The 18573-nt window shown below is 41.0% G+C and overlaps 1 pseudogene; it reads right to left on the reverse strand.

Annotated features, from left to right (window-relative positions):
* Nucleotides 1-8032: 8032 nt before the first annotated feature.
* Nucleotides 8033-9044, reverse strand: LOC103648541 (protein PGR-like; annotated as a pseudogene).
* Between the last annotated feature and the right edge of the window lie 9529 nt (nucleotides 9045-18573).

Genomic DNA, 18573 nt, shown 5'->3' on the forward strand with positions numbered 1-18573 from the left:
ACTCCCCTACTGCCCTTGCCCCTTTCGGGTAAGGTAGTCCTCCACTAGCTTTCCTAATTAGTTAGCCAAGGGTGTCCATAAACCCTTGTGGTAGCACTGTTTTCCCAGGTGGTTCTCCATGTTCCAATTAACATAATGATCTTATCATGCACAGTAAATAATAACTGATAATAAAAGATAATCGTGAATAAAATGTATCTCTATACCCAAAACCACATATAGCAATAGCAGGTACTACCCGAAAATCCAGTGGTGAACAAGGTATAAAGATAGTCAAACTAGGGTAACCTATTGGGTCCCATCAAAATTAACCTATGCAGATCATTATGATTAATTAGAACATGACTGGGTAAAAAGAAGTGATCAAGGGCACAACTTGCCTGGGACCTGAGATTCCAGGTACCAGGATGATCTTCAGACGACTCGTGACCTCACTGCTAATCGTAGTAATACAAACAAACATGGTATAGGCAAAAATTAACATTACACCAAACATAAGAATAAACTGTGTAATAATAGTCTACGCGAAGCTACGAGATCGTGGGATCGAGAACTACTAAGATCGGAGTCATGGTTGCGAAGTTATGACTTATGGGGGATCTATGTGATTAACCATTAAACTATACTATAAATTAGTTAGTGTGAATCATATGAGAATTTATTCTATAAATAATTATCTCAACTTTTAATCTAAGTTATAAATTAACCATAGATCATATTCTATTAGATTACAATGATAAGCAGTTTAACAAGACTAACCAACATAAGTTAAATAAAGATCTACTTATGAGAGAATAAGACATGATATAATAAATGTTGTTATTGCATAGTAAATATTCATATGAAGCTAACGCAACTAGAACGGTTCAATTCGGAGTTAAAACGGAGGAGTTATGAATTTCCGAAGTTATTAAGTGCTTAGTATAGAATAAATCAAGTGAATAAATTTAATTCAAGTTTCATGGCTAAACAAAGATACTAGGTAATAAATAATATTAAAACAAAATTATTGCGACTGAAATGGGTCAAAAAGGAGATAAAATGAATTAGTTATGAATTAAATAAGTTTCTGGATTTATTATTGTATTAAAAACCAATTTCTATAACGAATTTTCTATTTTCATTATCCTCTGGACTGTGCACCAAATACCAAAAAGGTCAGGGGCCAAGCTATAATTTTTCCTAGACTCAGACTACTCCCGCGAGGACGGCGGGTTATGTTCTAAAGTCTATAAGGGGTTTTCTGCAAAAAGTGCAGGCCGAAGGGGTATCGGCCGAGTATGACCATCCGATTGGAAATGAACGGCGTCGATTAGATCTGGCGCAAACCAAACCTACGAGTAAGCCAAACCGTCTGATCGAAGATCTGCGACCCGGATCAATCTCGCGAAACGGTAAGATGTGGTTTAATCTAGACCGTCGATGGCCATCTAACGGCTGAGCGGTCGTCTTCTACATCGCCCATCACCCGACCGAACACCTAGCCGCGGCGTTCACCAGACACGGCCAAGCCATTTCCGGCCGCACCTAAAGCTCGAGTCCCGCCTGTAAACTTCACTCCGGCAACCGCAAAACGAAGAGAAGTGGATTGCGAGACTGGTACATGAGTTCTCACCACGGTTGGTAGCGCGGACAGCCCTGGCCACGGGAACCTGCGGAGTCACCAACACCGGCAAGGGATTTCGCGATCTCCGGTGATCTTCCCCTTCGATTGCGCCCACGCCCGACTTCAACGCGATCAGCACTCCCAACTTGATTGACCCTGACCACCCAGCAGATCGCGACCGACGGCGAGGGTGGGGAACGGCGTTGTCAGCGGATCTTCTATCTCCCGCTCTCGGTGGACATGGTAGCAGAGAATGGGCAGCACGAAATTCATGCAATAGGAAGGAGGGGGTCGCGGCCTAGCTTTGTAGTCACAGGAGAAAGTCCGAGGGAGAGAAACGATCGGCGTGGGATGCGGAGGTGGGCGACGGAAGACCCGGAGGAGCCCAACGCACTCGTCTAGAAGAAGCAGCTGACCCCTAGGCCCCACCTGGCGGTGAGCAGCGCGCGGCGCGGTAGCCATGTAGTTGGGCGGGCCCCACAAGTCGGCGTGAGCGAGAATAGCGGGCAGTGGCTGTCAGCTGGGCCCCGCGCGCAAGTGACGGGCGCGACAGTATTGGGCTGGCGGGAGAGAGAGTGTGGAGTGGGCCGAGTGCAGGGGGAAAACTAGGCCGCGCAGGTGAATCCAGCCCAGGTGGGTCTTGCAACCTGACTTTTCCTTTTTATTTTCTATTCCTTTTCCTTTTTCTCTATTTTCAAATCCAAATTTGAATTCAAATTTAAGTTCATCACTACAACTTATGTTTGTGGATTTAGGGGTATTAATTTTGGATATCTTTATTTATATATATTATTTATATTTTTCATATCATTTTTCCTTCTTCTCCTTTCCAAAACCCTAAATTTTAATTTAGGGATCAATTCAACCTTTAGAATTATTATTTTATTATTATTATTTTATTTAATGTACAAACAATAAAACTCCAACGGGATGCACTTTCTTTTATCTTAGTGTCTTTGGTTTGATTTAATCACTCTTCATTTTATATGTGCTCTTTTTCATGATGCAAATGAGGCACATAAAATAAGGAAATCACCATGTATTTCTTGTACCCAATTTTGAGTATTACAAATCCTACCCCCCTTAAAAATAATCTCGTCCTCGAGATTTGTAAGGAAATGAATACAAAAGGATTGGATTGTAATTCAACTTTTAGTCTATAATTGTTTCAAATATCCATATTATTTTATAGTCAATAGTGGTTGATTAGGAGAGCATAGGTATCCAACTACTTATTATGTAGGATCTAAGAGATGGATAAGTTAGGGCAAGAATAGCCTGGGGTATGAAAGTTTCCAGTGAGAAAGAACTCCTTGTTGGGTGGTAATGCATCTGAAGATCGAGTTTGACTTCTCTCCTCCCTTGACGAGGTTGGTCTTTTCTCCTCCGATCTTGGTCTCATTGATTCGCGGTGAGTGCATATCATCGAGGTTGGGGGCATATGGTTAGGATAGATATGGATGAGATAGACTACATGATGTTGGTCAAAAGTTTGGATAGTCTGATTATGTAATTCATCATGACTCTACTGGTTGAGTTAGATCTATTAGGATGACATAAAATCTTTTCAAGATAAGCTAAATCCACTAAGGGAATAGAGTATTGTTTTAAGATAATACGAATCTATTAAGCTAGATATATGTTACTTAAGATAGGTTAGGATCTTTTGAGATAAGATGGATCTATGAGTGTAGGATAGAATCTTTTAAGATAAGATGAATATTGTTAGGCTAGATACGTTAAAGAGGGATAATCTAGTTTGTCTAATTATTTTTATAAGCATTTTTTCTATATGTATATGCAGATGTAATTGTGGACATTACTCCATAACTCAACACACTCAATCAAAGATCCAAATCAGACAAATATCATAAGAACAAACACTCAAGCGTATAAATATTTACAAAAATAGTTTTGATTTTGTTCCTAAGAGAAGGTCTATTCCTAAAGATCACTTTAGGCACAGGATTTCAAAGTGTGAAATCCACATTTGTCTTTAGAAAGAAGAGGTAAGAATAATCAGAGTAAAGCGGAAATAGATGAGAAAAGATTAAGATAAGTTTAGAAAAGAATCGGAGTAGCAAAGGTGAGTAGACTATGGTTGTCCAGTTCTATCTAGGTTTCGTCCTACAGTCAACATTCCTCTGATACCACTTCTGTCACACCCGGGTTTTAGGGGCACCAAGACCCGGGCGCGAACATAAACACCAGATATGCTGGGACCAAGTCTCACACATATGATGTATAGTGGCACAGGATCGAATGTCACATCTTTATATATAACAGGAGTTCTATACAAAATAAATAATTACATTATAAGGAGACAACGGTCCAGCAACCCAAAGTTGACTGGGAGACGACGGCCTAGACCTCTCACGAACACATCGCAGCATCCTCCAAGCACCTCATCCTGCGGTACCTGTTCTTGACCTGTGGGGGTGTGAGACAGCAAGAGTGAGCTCACATACGTTCATCGCTCAACAAGTTGTGGGGAAAAATGTGTATGAACTCGCCAAAGGTGGGAGTTCATGTGAAGTGTAAGGCTTACCAAAGAGGATGGTTAGAGCTGAGCATTGCTTTTAAAGTTGGTCAAAATTTTATTAGCAGTTACTAAGTATAAGTAAATACCAACCCAATTAAGTAGTAGAACAGAAGTAACAACATCACCTGCGATGCAATGCATATGACAAATTGAATTTAATTCCATAAGTTAATCATGTGAGGGTCCGAGCTGCTCATGACCGTGAGCACGGCTAGTATACCAGTTTTACACTCTGCAGAGGTTGCGCATCTTTACCCACAAGTCATGTTACCCATCTGCCAAGGGATCGCGACTTCCCATACACCTCTACCGAGGAGGTGAGGCAGGGTAACACTACGAGGCCTTTACAAAGTTCCACTAGCTTCAGAAAACCCGCTACAGTTTATAGGAAGCTCCAATGCAGGGTTCTTGCCTGACCGCCATCGCAGCAAAATCAACCAAGGACCTCCCTACACTGACCACTCCCCTACTGCCCTTGCCCCTTTCGGGTAAGGTAGTCCTCCACTAGCTTTCCTAATTAGTTAGCCAAGGGCGTCCATAAACCCTTGTGGTAGCACTGTTTTCCCGGGTGGTTCTCCATGTTCCAATTAACATAATGATCTTATCATGCACAGTAAATAATAACTGATAATAAAAGATAATCGTGAATAAAATGTATCTCTATACCCAAAACCACATATAGCAATAGCAGGTACTACCCGAAAATCCAGTGGTGAACAAGGTATAAAGATAGTCAAACTAGGGTAACCTATTGGGTCCCATCAAAATTAACTTATGCAGATCATTATGATTAATTAGAACATGACTGGGTAAAAAGAAGTGATCAAGGGCACAACTTGCCTGGGACTTGAGATTCCAGGTACCAGGATGATCTTCAGACGACTCGTGACCTCACTGCTAGTCGTAGTAATACAAACAAACATGGTATAGGCAAAAATTAACATTACACCAAACATAAGAATAAACTGCGTAATAATAGTCTACGCGAAGCTACGAGATCGTGGGATCGAGAACTACTAAGATCGGAGTCATGGTTGCGAAGTTATGACTTATGGGGGATCTATGTGATTAACCATTAAACTATACTATAAATTAGTTAGTGTGAATCATATGAGAATTTATTCTATAAATAATTATCTCAACTTTTAATCTAAGTTATAAATTAACCATAGATCATATTCTATTAGATTACAATGATAAGCAGTTTAACAAGACTAACCAACATAAGTTAAATAAAGATCTACTTATAAAAGAATAAGACATGATATAATAAATGTTGTTATTGCATAGTAAATATTCATATGAAGCTAACGCAACTAGAACGGTTCAATTCAGAGTTAAAACAGATGAGTTATGAATTTCCGAAGTTATTAAGTGCTTAGTATAGAATAAATCAAGTGAATAAATTTAATTCAAGTTTCATGGCTAAACAAAGATACTAGGTAATAAATAATATTAAAACAAAATTATTGCGACTGAAATGGGTCAAAAAGGAGATAAAATGAATTAGTTATGAATTAAATAAGTTTCTGGATTTATTATTGTATTAAAAACCAATTTCTATAACGAATTTTCTATTTTCATTATCCTCTGGATTGTGCACCAAATACCAAAAAGGTCAGGGGCCAAGCTATAATTTTTCCTAGACTCAGACTACTCCCGCGAGGACGGCGGGTTATGTTCTAAAGTCTATAAGGGGTTTTCTGCAAAAAGTGCAGGCCGAAGGGGTATCGGCCGAGTATGACCATCCGATTGGAAATGAACGGCGTCGATTAGATCTGGCGCAAACCAAACCTACGAGTAAGCCAAACCGTCTGATCGAAGATCTGCGACCCGGATCAATCTCGCGAAACGGTAAGATGTGGTTTAATCTAGACCGTCGATGGCCATCTAATGGCTGAGCGGTCGTCTTCTACATCGCCCATCACCCGACCGAACACCTAGCCGCGGCGTTCACCAGACACGGCCAAGCCATTTCCGGCCGCACCTAAAGCTCGAGTCCCGCCTGTAAACTTCACTCCGGCAACCGCAAAACGAAGAGAAGTGGATTGCGAGACTGGTACATGAGTTCTCACCACGGTTGGTAGCGCGGACAGCCCTGGCCACGGGAACCTGCGGAGTCACCAACACCGGCAAGGGATTTCGCGATCTCCGGTGATCTTCCCCTTCGATTGCGCCCACGCCCGACTTCAACGCGATCAGCACTCCCAACTTGATTGACCCTGACCACCCAGCAGATCGCGACCGACGGCGAGGGTGGGGAACGGCGTTGTCAGCGGATCTTCTATCTCCCACTCTCGGTGGACATGGCAGCAGAGAATGGGCAGCACGAAATTCATGCGATAGGAAGGAGGGGGTCGCGGCCTAGCTTTGTAGTCACAGGAGAAAGTCCGAGGGAGAGAAACGATCGGCGTGGGATGCGGAGGTGGGCGACGGAAGACCCGGAGGAGCCCAACGCACTCGTCTAGAAGAAGCAGCTGACCCCTAGGCCCTACCTGGCGGTGAGCAGCGCGCGGCGCGGTAGCCATGTAGTTGGGCGGGCCCCGCAAGTCGGCGTGAGCGAGAATAGCGGGCAGTGGCTGTCAGCTGGGCCCCGCGCGCAAGTGACGGGCGCGACAGTATTGGGCTGGCGGGAGAGAGAGTGTGGAGTGGGCCGAGTGCAGGGGGGAAAACTAGGCCGCGCAGGTGAATCCAGCCCAGGTGGGTCTTGCAACCTGACTTTTCCTTTTTATTTTCTATTCCTTTTCCTTTTTCTCTATTTTCAAATCCAAATTTGAATTCAAATTTAAGTTCATCACTACAACTTATGTTTGTGGATTTAGGGGTATTAATTCTGGATATATTTATTTATATATATTATTTATATTTTTCATATCATTTTTCCTTCTTCTCCTTTCCAAAACCCTAAATTTTAATTTAGGGATCAATTCAACCTTTAGAATTATTATTTTATTATTATTATTTTATTTAATGTACAAACAATAAAACTCCAACGGGATGCACTTTCTTTTATCTTAGTGTCTTTGGTTTGATTTAATCACTCTTCATTTTATATGTGCTCTTTTTCATGATGCAAATGAGGCACATAAAATAAGGAAATCACCATGTATTTCTTGTACCCAATTTTGAGTATTACGGTATATCAGTAATAGCATGTAAGCTTGTTATTTTGCTTCAGAATACAAAGGGGCAATTTTTATTGATGTGGATCATTTTACACATGTAAATAAGGGACATCATGAAATGGTAGAGTGCATCTTACAGATTTGGTAAATGAATGCAATGCAGAAACACATATAAGATTAGTGCAGAATCAAAGAATCGTTACCTTTAGACAAGTGAAAGCTTTGACAAAGGAAGTATTTAGGATCTGTGATGAGATGCTAAAGCACTAACTGTTTTGAAATTAGTTGAGCAAATATATTAAACAAGATAGAAAAATAAATATCAATACCCCAAGCCGCTTGTTATCTGCTCAGCTCAAGTAAAAATTGTGGCAAGATCGATGGCAACTATCTTAATCTTAGAGCTGCTTAATCTTGTCTTGCAAACCCTGGACACATCGAGTTATTGTAAATATTGAACTTTGTTGGCTTTACCTGCAGAGGCAACAATCAGGGTCAAATAATAACTTGTACTATTGTATCATCTACGTTATCAAGCAAGACGATCAAGGCATATCAATATAACAAATAGAAATGCATAATTATGCTTCTCAGTATTATTCCTCGTGGACTGTGCACCTTACATTTCTTTATCTCATATGGTTTATTTTGAGTTTATTTACATAATAGAATGAATAATGTTTATGTTAGCTCATCATAGTTTTGTTACCTCTAAAAATAATGGCAATAGTCTAAAAGGCAAGGCACTAATAGAAACTACTAACTCACCATTTTAAAGGTTAATATTGGACCATCTACTCCCACCACCTAAGCAAAACAAACATGACATAGCAGAGAATAAGCTTTCAAAACCAAAGGAGACAAGGATATGTAGAGACACTAGCAAAATTTTCAAATAGTTTGGTTGTAATACCTTTTTGCAAACACTGTAGAACCCACTATACTGAAATGTTGCGCTCAAGAAGGAATCGATCAAACTTCTACATAGGGCGGCAGTTGTGCCAAGGGTATAGCTAGCAGCTGGTTCTAGAATACATCAGGAGAACATTGAGTGGTGAAAAATCCTATCAGCACAAATGCAAGCCCAATCGAGAATCCAATTGCTGTTGCAAGAAGCCCATCTATGGTTACACCACCAATGGTAGCCTTCCGCACTCTGAACAAATCAAAAGGAAACAGTGAAAAATTATATGTTTGCTAATGATTTGTGCAATCATAAAAAAGACTTAACAACACCTTGAATGTTGTGATAATTCGTGGCTCAGCTTTACAAAGAATGTCGAGCTCAGATGACCATGTATCTCCATTGTAGCAAGCATAATGTCCAATAACACCATCAATAAGAGCAGTAACAAGAGTTGACTCTTTTGAATCTAAACACCTATCTGTCCCTCCGATGACTAATGCTATCAACACAACCGAGATACTTGCAATACCGCTATTTGACAAAACTTGCTTCCTACCAATAAGAGTGGATTGCACCTGCATTAGAAAGATTCGAAAGGAAACTTTCTGAAATCCAAACATATCCAGCTAAGCAATAATGTCAATATTTTAAGAATTAGAAAGCTCACAAAAATAGGCACAATGGTTGCAACTTATTTACATCCACTGTCATGTGGGAGTGGGACCAAGTCTACCGGCAATGGCTCACGACATGGTGTCGCGCCTATGAATAAGGCTTGGTATAGGAAAAGTGAATTTAGGTATAACTTCTTGATTGGTAATCAATTGCAAGTAACATATTTAATTTCCCTCTTTCTACCTCCATCGTCACCGTTAGACTTGCTCCACAATCAACATGACATCCAGACCAAGAGCTTTTATTTTCAGAAAAAAATGACTCTAAATCTAAGAAGAATGGGTAAATATGGGTGGAGGATAATCTTACATCAAAATAGAAACTGCTCGTTGTTTATTATTTTTTGTATTCTAGCAACCTATGAATAAAAGTGAGCATAATGTAACAATCAATGGCATAGCTCCTGAACTAAAGAAAGTAGGCATGCTGGCAAAAATATTAACTACATCACTGTATAGAAAGGCATACAAAACATATTTTGTTAGACAATGGGCATGATATCTCCTTAACACAAGAAAGACAATTGAATTCAAATTGAGGGTCATCATCCTTCCACTTATAAAAAGTTAGCTCATCTAGTAAATTTATGGCTACACAATGCATATGAAGCCCTTGGTATCTCCTCAGACAAAAAATTATAAAATCACTACTCGATATAGGAAATAATCAAACAAAACTCCCACCAGATACTCTGAGCTCACAAAAAAATTTACTCAAAGATAAATTCTATCCCACCAAATCAACTCATTATTCTACTAAATAACTGGAACTGAAGTCTCTATAGAGCTAAAAGTTGTAAGCAATAAAAAATTATAGAGAGCTAACAATGTAGACAATAAGTACAAAATTTCAAAAATTCTTCAATTTGTAGAACCTCCTCATTCATAAGGATTAATAGGTGAGTGCTCGTGCATTGCAACGGAAACATATAATATTATAATAACTTATGTACAAATGTGTTATACTGTTATAAGAAAAGATTTCATAATCCATTTGTGATCCTATCCATGCATAATTTTTGTTATTTTAATCTAGCTATCAAACAAACAACACATTAAAAGAATCAGTAATAGCTATCAAACTGGATAGTCACTTGAGTTCACAGATATTTGAGATAGCTACTTCTTAATACCTAAATACACAATTGAGAGTACGTAAATATCTTGCATCAGTCACTTGCTATTTGTTTCATGTCAATATCCCATTTCCACAATCCAAACCCATCTAGAATTCTTCGGGCTGGGAAATTGTAGCTTGTCACGGAACAAGGAGTTAGCTTCAATAAGCTTCTTCGGCTCAACAAGCATTATTGGTCTTGCACACCATACTTAGAAATCACTCGTTGAGCAAGCCAGAAACAACTAAAATCCATGACAACAATGACAACAGATCGATGCATACAAAAAGACAAGTCTATCCAGTCAGCTTTTTACCTAAAGTTCTCTAATGTCAAAAGTTGTGTGATCTCCTTAAACGACTGATAGGAAAGCAAAGAAACCCTAGGTTAGAAAGGCACTATTTTAAACTTCCAATAGTCGTAAATCTTTGTATTTATAAGAAAGAAAAGAATGTCCGAAGCACAAGCCTCCCTGTAAAGGGAGGATCAGACACACCAAATAACAGAATTACATCTGTGCTAATAAACAAAAAAACGCAAAACCCAACCACACAGTACACCTAAAAATAATCTAGAGGACTCCAAAACAAACAAACACATACTATTGATTCCAGAATTTCACCATTTGAAAAACAAATAAATGAAGGTTAACCTTACAGTATAAAATAAACTTCTGTCTTGCGAGGAATAGTAGATTTCTTCCATGAAACAAATGCAAGTACAAAAGATCATTGACTTTGAATTGCATGTGACTAAAACAAATACAAGTACAAAATAGACATCACCATAGTTATTTTGCACCACGAGCATATATTCTCAGCAGAAAAATGACTAATCTGTGTGACACAGTTATTTCATGGTTCTAAAATCTTACCAAATGAAATTTACAAATAATCGTGGGAGACAAGGCTCTCTGTTGTCGTGTCAACTATGTATTCCATCTTCACAAACCATGGTTTGAAACTACATGAACTAAAAGTTCTTACCACAAAATCATATTCAGCAAAGAGGTTCGGATCATGCTCGTTAATCAATATGTATGTACATGACAGTAACCTTGTTGGCGTCCCCTGCAAACACATACCATCTTGTTTCAGTTAACCACCTTGTATCTAGGCATCAGGATTTGAACATGGTAAAATATCTAGTTTCAGTTAACCATCTCTCGTATCTAGGCACAAGGAGTTGAACAAGATAAATTAATGCAAAATTTTAGCGACGCCGCCGCCTCCTTATCTGATCTTAGCACTGGACTTATCTTGCAAAAATTAAACACAAAAATTTAGAGTATGCAGCACATATAATAATTCATATTGGACCAAATTTGAGCTCCATGACAAGACCAATAGCACAACAAATCTTTGCAAAATATGTGAACTTGAATATCCAGTTCAACTAAATTGTGCAGGTAACCAGGCATATTAATAACAAGAAAATTAGGAAAAAGGAATGTCAACTTGATATGGTTCATATGCCAGAGATAATTCCTTAGGGCTAATGGTTTTTACCTTTAAGGCCTCTAGGGAGCAAATCAGAAGCAACAATTGATGCCACCGCAGGTAGCTCCTCAACATGTAAACACTAAATAATCTAACAGACCACATATTTGAATATTTTGCACATAAGTACACATCAACAGTTTAACAAACATGTTGTAGCAAGCATGAGAAAACAATGGTACCATTACAATTGGCTTTTTATGAGGAGCAGCAAATCAGAACAATGGCAATAAAAACCCTCCTAAATCAGTCTGCACCAATAACCCATTCAGAAAAAAGGGTTGATGGCTTCTTGCACCTTCACCTTCCCTTCAGCAATGTCCTAGACATGGAGAAAAGAAAAACAGTTAAAATGCATAGAACAATATCTAGCATACACATATGCTTGCAATCTCAAATAAATTACATATGGAATCTAATTGCAACATGGCAATATCATGTTGAGTTGTGAACTCCGTGTTCCAAAGTTTCTATCTAAAAATCTTCGCGAGCCATAGAGCAAGCTCCATAGATTTTTTCAATATCAAAATGTTTGAAAGATAGCAAGCATGTACCTAGCAAACTAACTTCTGCAGCAACTGTACAAAACATGTTCCCTAAAATTCTAGAAATGAAGAAAGCAATAGAAAAAGATTTTTGGGAGGGCAAATTCACAACACGTACCACTCTCAATTAATGGCATGCAGACACTATGATCTTGTTCACAAGAGAGTACAGAGGACCCCTCAAAATTTTTCTTCCTCATTGTAGAGGATGTGTTTCTCTCCAACAGATAACAAAAAATATTCAGCACTAAAGCGAATTAACCAATGAAAACTATGTAACAAAAAATGGGATTCTAGCAGGTAGAGATTATACAAAACTATTGTTTAATCATTACATAAAGGTGCAGTAAAACACAACAAACTACATGATATTTTCTATTTATGTCTTATGGCTACATGGTTCATAAATGAATGCAACCTTACCTCGGCTACCAAGGACAGTGAGATGGTAGACTGATATAGATATGTAGATTACAAACTGCATACCTGACCATAAGCTGCAATATGGTAGAGTCACCAAGTATTTTTGAATAGTTCCCACTCGATGTAGCACACCATCAATATACAAGAGTTCATGGATGACAATCCTAAAAATTGAATAACATTTCAATCAACAACTGGATACTATTTCAATCAATAACTTGATACTATTTCAATCAACACTTCAGCAGGATACTACTTCAATCAACACTACAAGTCTACAAGTGAGGATATTACTTCAATCAATACTAAGATGCGGTAGCTCGTGGATGTCTATACAATGATGAGAGGTTATCCACAATCCACCAGGAGTTTGGGCTACCTTTGCCAATTTTAGGGATCACTGACACAATAGAACATAAGTGAAAGGGAAATGTGCCCTTGGGCCATTTCTAAGTATTTTGGTGATTGAGTGCCAACACAAGTGCTTTTGTGTTAATCTATGCAAAGTGGTGGACAAAGTGCAAATCAAGTCAAAAGGTATGTTTCTAGACTTAGTACATTGTTTTATGGACTAACGGCGTACGGCTAAAATTCACCGGACTGTCCGGTGGTGCACCGGACTGTCCGGTGAGCCAACGGTCAGCCGGGGCAACGGTCGGCCGAGGATTCCGCACGTGACGCGTGGCCGAGCCAACGGTCACATTGGTGCACCGCACTGTCCGGTGTGCACCGGAAAGTGTCCGGTGCGCCAACGGCTCTCAGACTCCAACGGTCGGCTTCGCCAAATAAGGAAGAATATATGCACCGGACAGTGTTCGGTGGTGCACCGAACTATCCGGTGCGCCAGTCGACAGAAGGCAAGATCTGCCTTCCTGGAATGCTCTCAACGGCTCCTAGCTGCCTTGGGGCTATAAAAGGGACTCCTAGGCGCATGGAGGACTACACCAAGCATACTCAAAGCATTCCTAAGCACCAAGACTTCGATTCCACGCATTTGTTTCTTCGTGATAGCATCTAGAGCTCTAGTTGAGTTGTGAACTCGTCGGGTTGTGTTGCGAGATCTTGTTGCGATTTGTGTGCGTGTTGACATTCTGATTTTGTGTCTTGTGTGCATTGCTCATCCCTCCCTTACTCCATGCTTCTTTGTGAACTTCAAGTGTAAGGGCGAGAGGCTCCAAGTTGTGGAGATTCCTCGCGAACGGGATATTGAAAAGCAAAGCAAAACACCGTGGTATTCAAGTGGGTCTTTGGACCGCTTGAGAGGGGTTGATTGCAACCCTCGTCCGTTGGGACGCCACAACGTGGAGTAGGCAAGCGTTGGTCTTGGCCGAACCACGGGATAAACCACTGTGTCATCTCTGTGTTGATATCTTTGTGGTTATTGTGTTTTGTTGAGACTTCTCTCTAAGCCACTTGGCATTATTGTGCTAATGCCTAATCAAGTTTTGTGGCATTAAGTCTCAAGTTTTACAGGATCACCTATTCACCCCCCCTCCTCTAGGTGCTCTCAATTGGTATCGGAGCCGTTCTCTTCACGAAGGGACTAATCGCCCGAAGAGATGGATCCTAAGGGGAAGGGAATTGTGATCAACGATAAGGAGAAGGAGTCCTTCGTCAACGAGCCGAAGGATGACAAGCCTACCGACTTGGGCTCGGGTCACAAACGCAAAGATGGGAAGAAGAAGAAGACGAGACGCATCAAGGAGATCGTCTACTACGACGACAGCGATGAGTCCACTTCTTCCCAAAAGGACGACTACGACTATGAGAAACGAAAGACGGTTAATTCGAACCTTTATTTCGATTACTCTCGTATTCCGCAGAGTTCAAATGCACATTTGCTTTCCATCCCTCTTGGCAAACCTCCACACTTTGATGGGGAGGACTACGGATTTTGGAGTCATAAAATGCGTAGTCACTTGTTCTCTCTCCATCCAAGCATATGGGAGATTGTTGAGAATGGAATGAAATTTGATAGCTCGGATAGTCCTATATTTATTAATGAACAGATTCATAAAAATGCACAAGCTACTACTGTGTTGTTAGCCTCTTTGTGCAGGGACGAGTACCATAAGGTGAGCGGCTTGGACAATGCTAAGCAGATCTGGGACACCCTCAAGATCTCTCATGAGGGGAACGATGTCACCTTGCTCACCAAGATGGAGTTGGTAGAGGGCGAGCTTGGAAGATTCGCGATGATAAGGGGCGAGGAGCCAACCCAAACATACAACCGGCTCAAGACCCTTATCAACAAAATAAGGAGCTACGGAAGCACGCGATGGACGGACCACGACGTCGTCCGCCTAATGCTAAGGTCCTTTACTGTACTTGATCCACATTTGGTGAACAATATTCGTGAAAATCCTAGGTACACCAAGATGTCGCCCAAAGAAGTCCTTGGAAAGTTCATAAGCGGGCGAATGATGATCAAGGAGGCGAGATACGTGGACGACGCGTTGAACGGTCCAATCCATGAGCCTCAACCCATTGCTCTCAAGGCAACGAGGAGCAAGGAGGCGCTACCTAGCAAGGTGGCGCAAGTTGAGGCAACAGGGCTCAATGATGAAGAGATGGCCCTCATCATCAAGCGCTTCAAGACGGCGCTAAAAGGTCGCAACTCGCAAGGGACAGCCAAGCAAGACCAAGACAAAGGGGAAGCGCTCATGCTTCAAATGTGGTAAGATTGGTCATTTTATTGCTAACTGTCCCGATAATGATAGTGACCAGGAAAAAGGGAACAAAAGGGAAAAGAAGAAGAATTACAAGAAGGCCAAGGGCGAGGCACATCTCGGAAAGGAGTGGGATTCGGATTGCTCCTCTTCCAAATCCGACAATGAAGGACTCGCCGCCACCGCCTTCAACAAGTCATCCCTCTTCCCAAACGAGCATCACACGTGCCTCATGGCGAAGGAGAAGAAGGTATGCACTCGGAATACCACTTATACTTCTTCAAGTGATGAGGAGTCTAGTGATGATGATGAAGTAGACTATTCTAGTTTATTTAAAGGTTTAGATAGAAATAAAATTGATAAAATCAATGAATTGATTGATGCTCTAAATGATAAGAATAGGTTATTAGAAAAGCAAGAGGATCTTTTATATGAAGAGCACGATAAATTTGTTAGTGCACAAAATTCACTTGCTCTAGAAGTTAAAAGGAATGAAATGCTTTCTTGTGAACTATCTACTTGTCATGAAACCATTTCTACTTTAAAAGGTGTTAATGATAGTTTAAATGCTAAACTAGAAGTAGCAAGTAAATCTAACTCTTGTGTAGAACATGTTATGATTTGCAATAGGTGTAAAGATTTTGACGTTGATGCTTGTAATGAACACCTAGTTTCAATTTCCAAATTGAATGATGAATTGGCTAGTCTTAATGCCCAACTTAAGACTAGCAAAAGTGAATTCGATAAGCTAAAATTTGCAAGGGATGCCTACACGATTGGTAGACACCCCTCAATTAAGGATGGACTTGGCTTCAAGAGGGAAGCCAAGAACTTGACAAGCCATAAGGCTCCCATCTCCGCCAAGGAGAAAGGGAAGGCCCCTATGGCTAGTAGTGCTAAAAAGAACCATGCTTTTATGTACCATGATAGGAGACAGTCTAGAAATGCTTATAGGAGTTGTAATGCTTATGATGCTTTTGATTCCCATGCCATGTTTGCTTCTAGTTCTTCCTATATGCATGGTAGAGATATGTCTAGGAGAAATGTTGTTCATCATATGGCTAGGAGAAATGTTGTTAATATTCCTAGGAAAGTTAATGAACCTTCTACAATATATCATGCTTGCAATGCTTCATTTGCCATTTGTAGAAAGAATAAGAAGGTGATTGCTAGGAAGTTAGGGCAAGATGCAAGGGAGATAAAACTTGCATCTGGGTCCCTAAGACCATTGTGACTAACCTTGTAGGACCCAACAAGAGTTGGGTACCTAAGACCCAAGCCTAAATTTGCCTTGCAGGTTATGCATCCGGGGGCTCAAGCTGGATTATTGACAGCGGATGCATAAACCACATGACGGGGGGAGAAGAGGATGTTTTCTTCCTACGTCAAGAACAAGGATCCCCAAGATTCAATAATATTCGGTGATGGGAACCAAGGCAAGGTGAAAGGGTTGGGTAAAATTGCTATTTCGTCCGAGCACTCTATTTCTAATGTGTTTTTAGTTGAGTCGCTTGGATATAATCTATTATCCGTTAGTCAATTATGCAATATGGGATATAATTGTTTATTCACAAATGTAGACGTGTCTGTCTTTAGAAGGTGTGATGGTTCACTAGCTTTTAAGGGTGTACTAGACGGCAAACTTTATTTAGTTGACTTTGCAAAAGAGGAGGTCGGTCTAGATGCATGCTTAATTGCCAAGACTTGAATGGGCTGGCTATGGCATCGCCGCTTAGCACATGTGGGGATGAAGAACCTCCACAAGCTTCTAAAGGGAGAACACGTGATAGGTCTAACTAATGTGCATTTCAAAAAAGATAGACCTTGTGCAGCTTGTCAAGCAGGGAAATAGGTGGGAAGCTCTCATCACACCAAAAATGTGATGACCACATCAAGACCCTTGGAGATGCTTCATATGGACCTCTTCGGACCCGTCGCCTATCTAAGCATAGGAGGAAGTAAGTATGGTCTTGTTATAGTTGATGATTTTTCCCGCTTCACTTGGGTATTCTTTTTGCAGGATAAATCTGAAACCCAAGGGACCCTCAAGCGCTTCCTCAGGAGAGCTCTAAATGAGTTTGAGCTCAAAGTGAAGAAGATAAGGAGCGACAACGGGTCCGAGTTCAAGAACCTTCAAGTGGAGGAGTTCCTTGAGGAGGAGGGGATCAAGCACGAGTTCTTCGCTCCCTACACACCTCAGCAAAATGGTGTGGTAGAGAGGAAGAACAGGACGCTCATCGATATGGCGAGGACGATGCTTGGAGAATTCAAGACCCCCGAGCGCTTTTGGTCGGAAGCCGTGAACATGGCTTGCCACGCCATCAACCGGGTCTACCTTCACCGCCTCCTCAAGAAGACTTCGTATGCGCTACTAACCGGTAACAAACCCAATGTTTCGTATTTTCGAGTTTTTGGGAGTAAATGCTACATTCTAGTGAAGAAGGGTAGGAATTCTAAATTTGCTCCCAAAGCTGTAGAGGGGTTTTTATTAGGTTATAACTCAAATACAAAGGCGTATAGAGTCTTCAACAAATCATCGGGTTTGGTTGAAGTCTCTAGCGACGTTGTATTTGATGAGACTAATGGCTCTCCAAGAGAGCAAGTTGTTGATGTTGATGATATAGATGAAGAAGATGTTCCAACGGCCGTAATGTGCACCATGGCGATTGGAGATGTGAGGCCACTGGAACAAAAGGAGCAAGATCAACCTTCTTCCTCAACGATGGTGCATCCCCCAACCCAAGATGACGAACAGGTACCTCAAGTGGAGGCGCGTGATCAAGGGGGAGCACAGGATGTTCAAGTTGAAGAGGAAGAAGCACAACCGGCACCTCCAACCCAAGTTCGAGCGACGATTCAAAGGGATCATCCCGTCGACCAAATATTGGGTGATATTAGCAAGGGAGTAACTACTCGTTCTAGATTAGTTAATTTTTGTGAGCATTACTCCTTTATCTCTTCTATTGAGCCTTTTAGGGTAGAAGAGGCCTTGCTAGATCCGGACTGGGTGTTGGCCATGCATGAGGAGCTCAACAACTTCAAGCGTAATGAAGTTTGGACACTGGTGCCTCGTCCCAAGCAAAATGTTGTGGGAACCAAGTGGGTGTTCCGCAACAAACAGGACGAGCACGGGGTGGTGACGAGGAACAAAGCTCGACTTGTGGCAAAAGGTTATGCCCAAGTCGCAGGTTTGGACTTTGAGGAGACTTTTGCTCCTGTGGCTAGGCTAGAGTCCATTCGTATCTTGCTAGCATATGCCGCTCACCATTCTTTCAGGTTGTACCAAATGGATGTAAAGAGCGCTTTCCTCAACGGGTCGATCAAGGAGGAGGTGTACGTGGAGCAACCCCCTGGCTTCGAGGATGAACGGTACCCCGACCACGTGTGTAAGCTCTCTAAGGCGCTCTATGGACTTAAGCAAGCCCCAAGAGCATGGTATGAATGCCTTAGAGACTTTTTAATTGC

Source organism: Zea mays, chromosome 2 (assembly GCF_902167145.1).
Source record: "Zea mays cultivar B73 chromosome 2, Zm-B73-REFERENCE-NAM-5.0, whole genome shotgun sequence".
Taxonomy (NCBI): Eukaryota; Viridiplantae; Streptophyta; class Magnoliopsida; order Poales; family Poaceae; genus Zea; species Zea mays.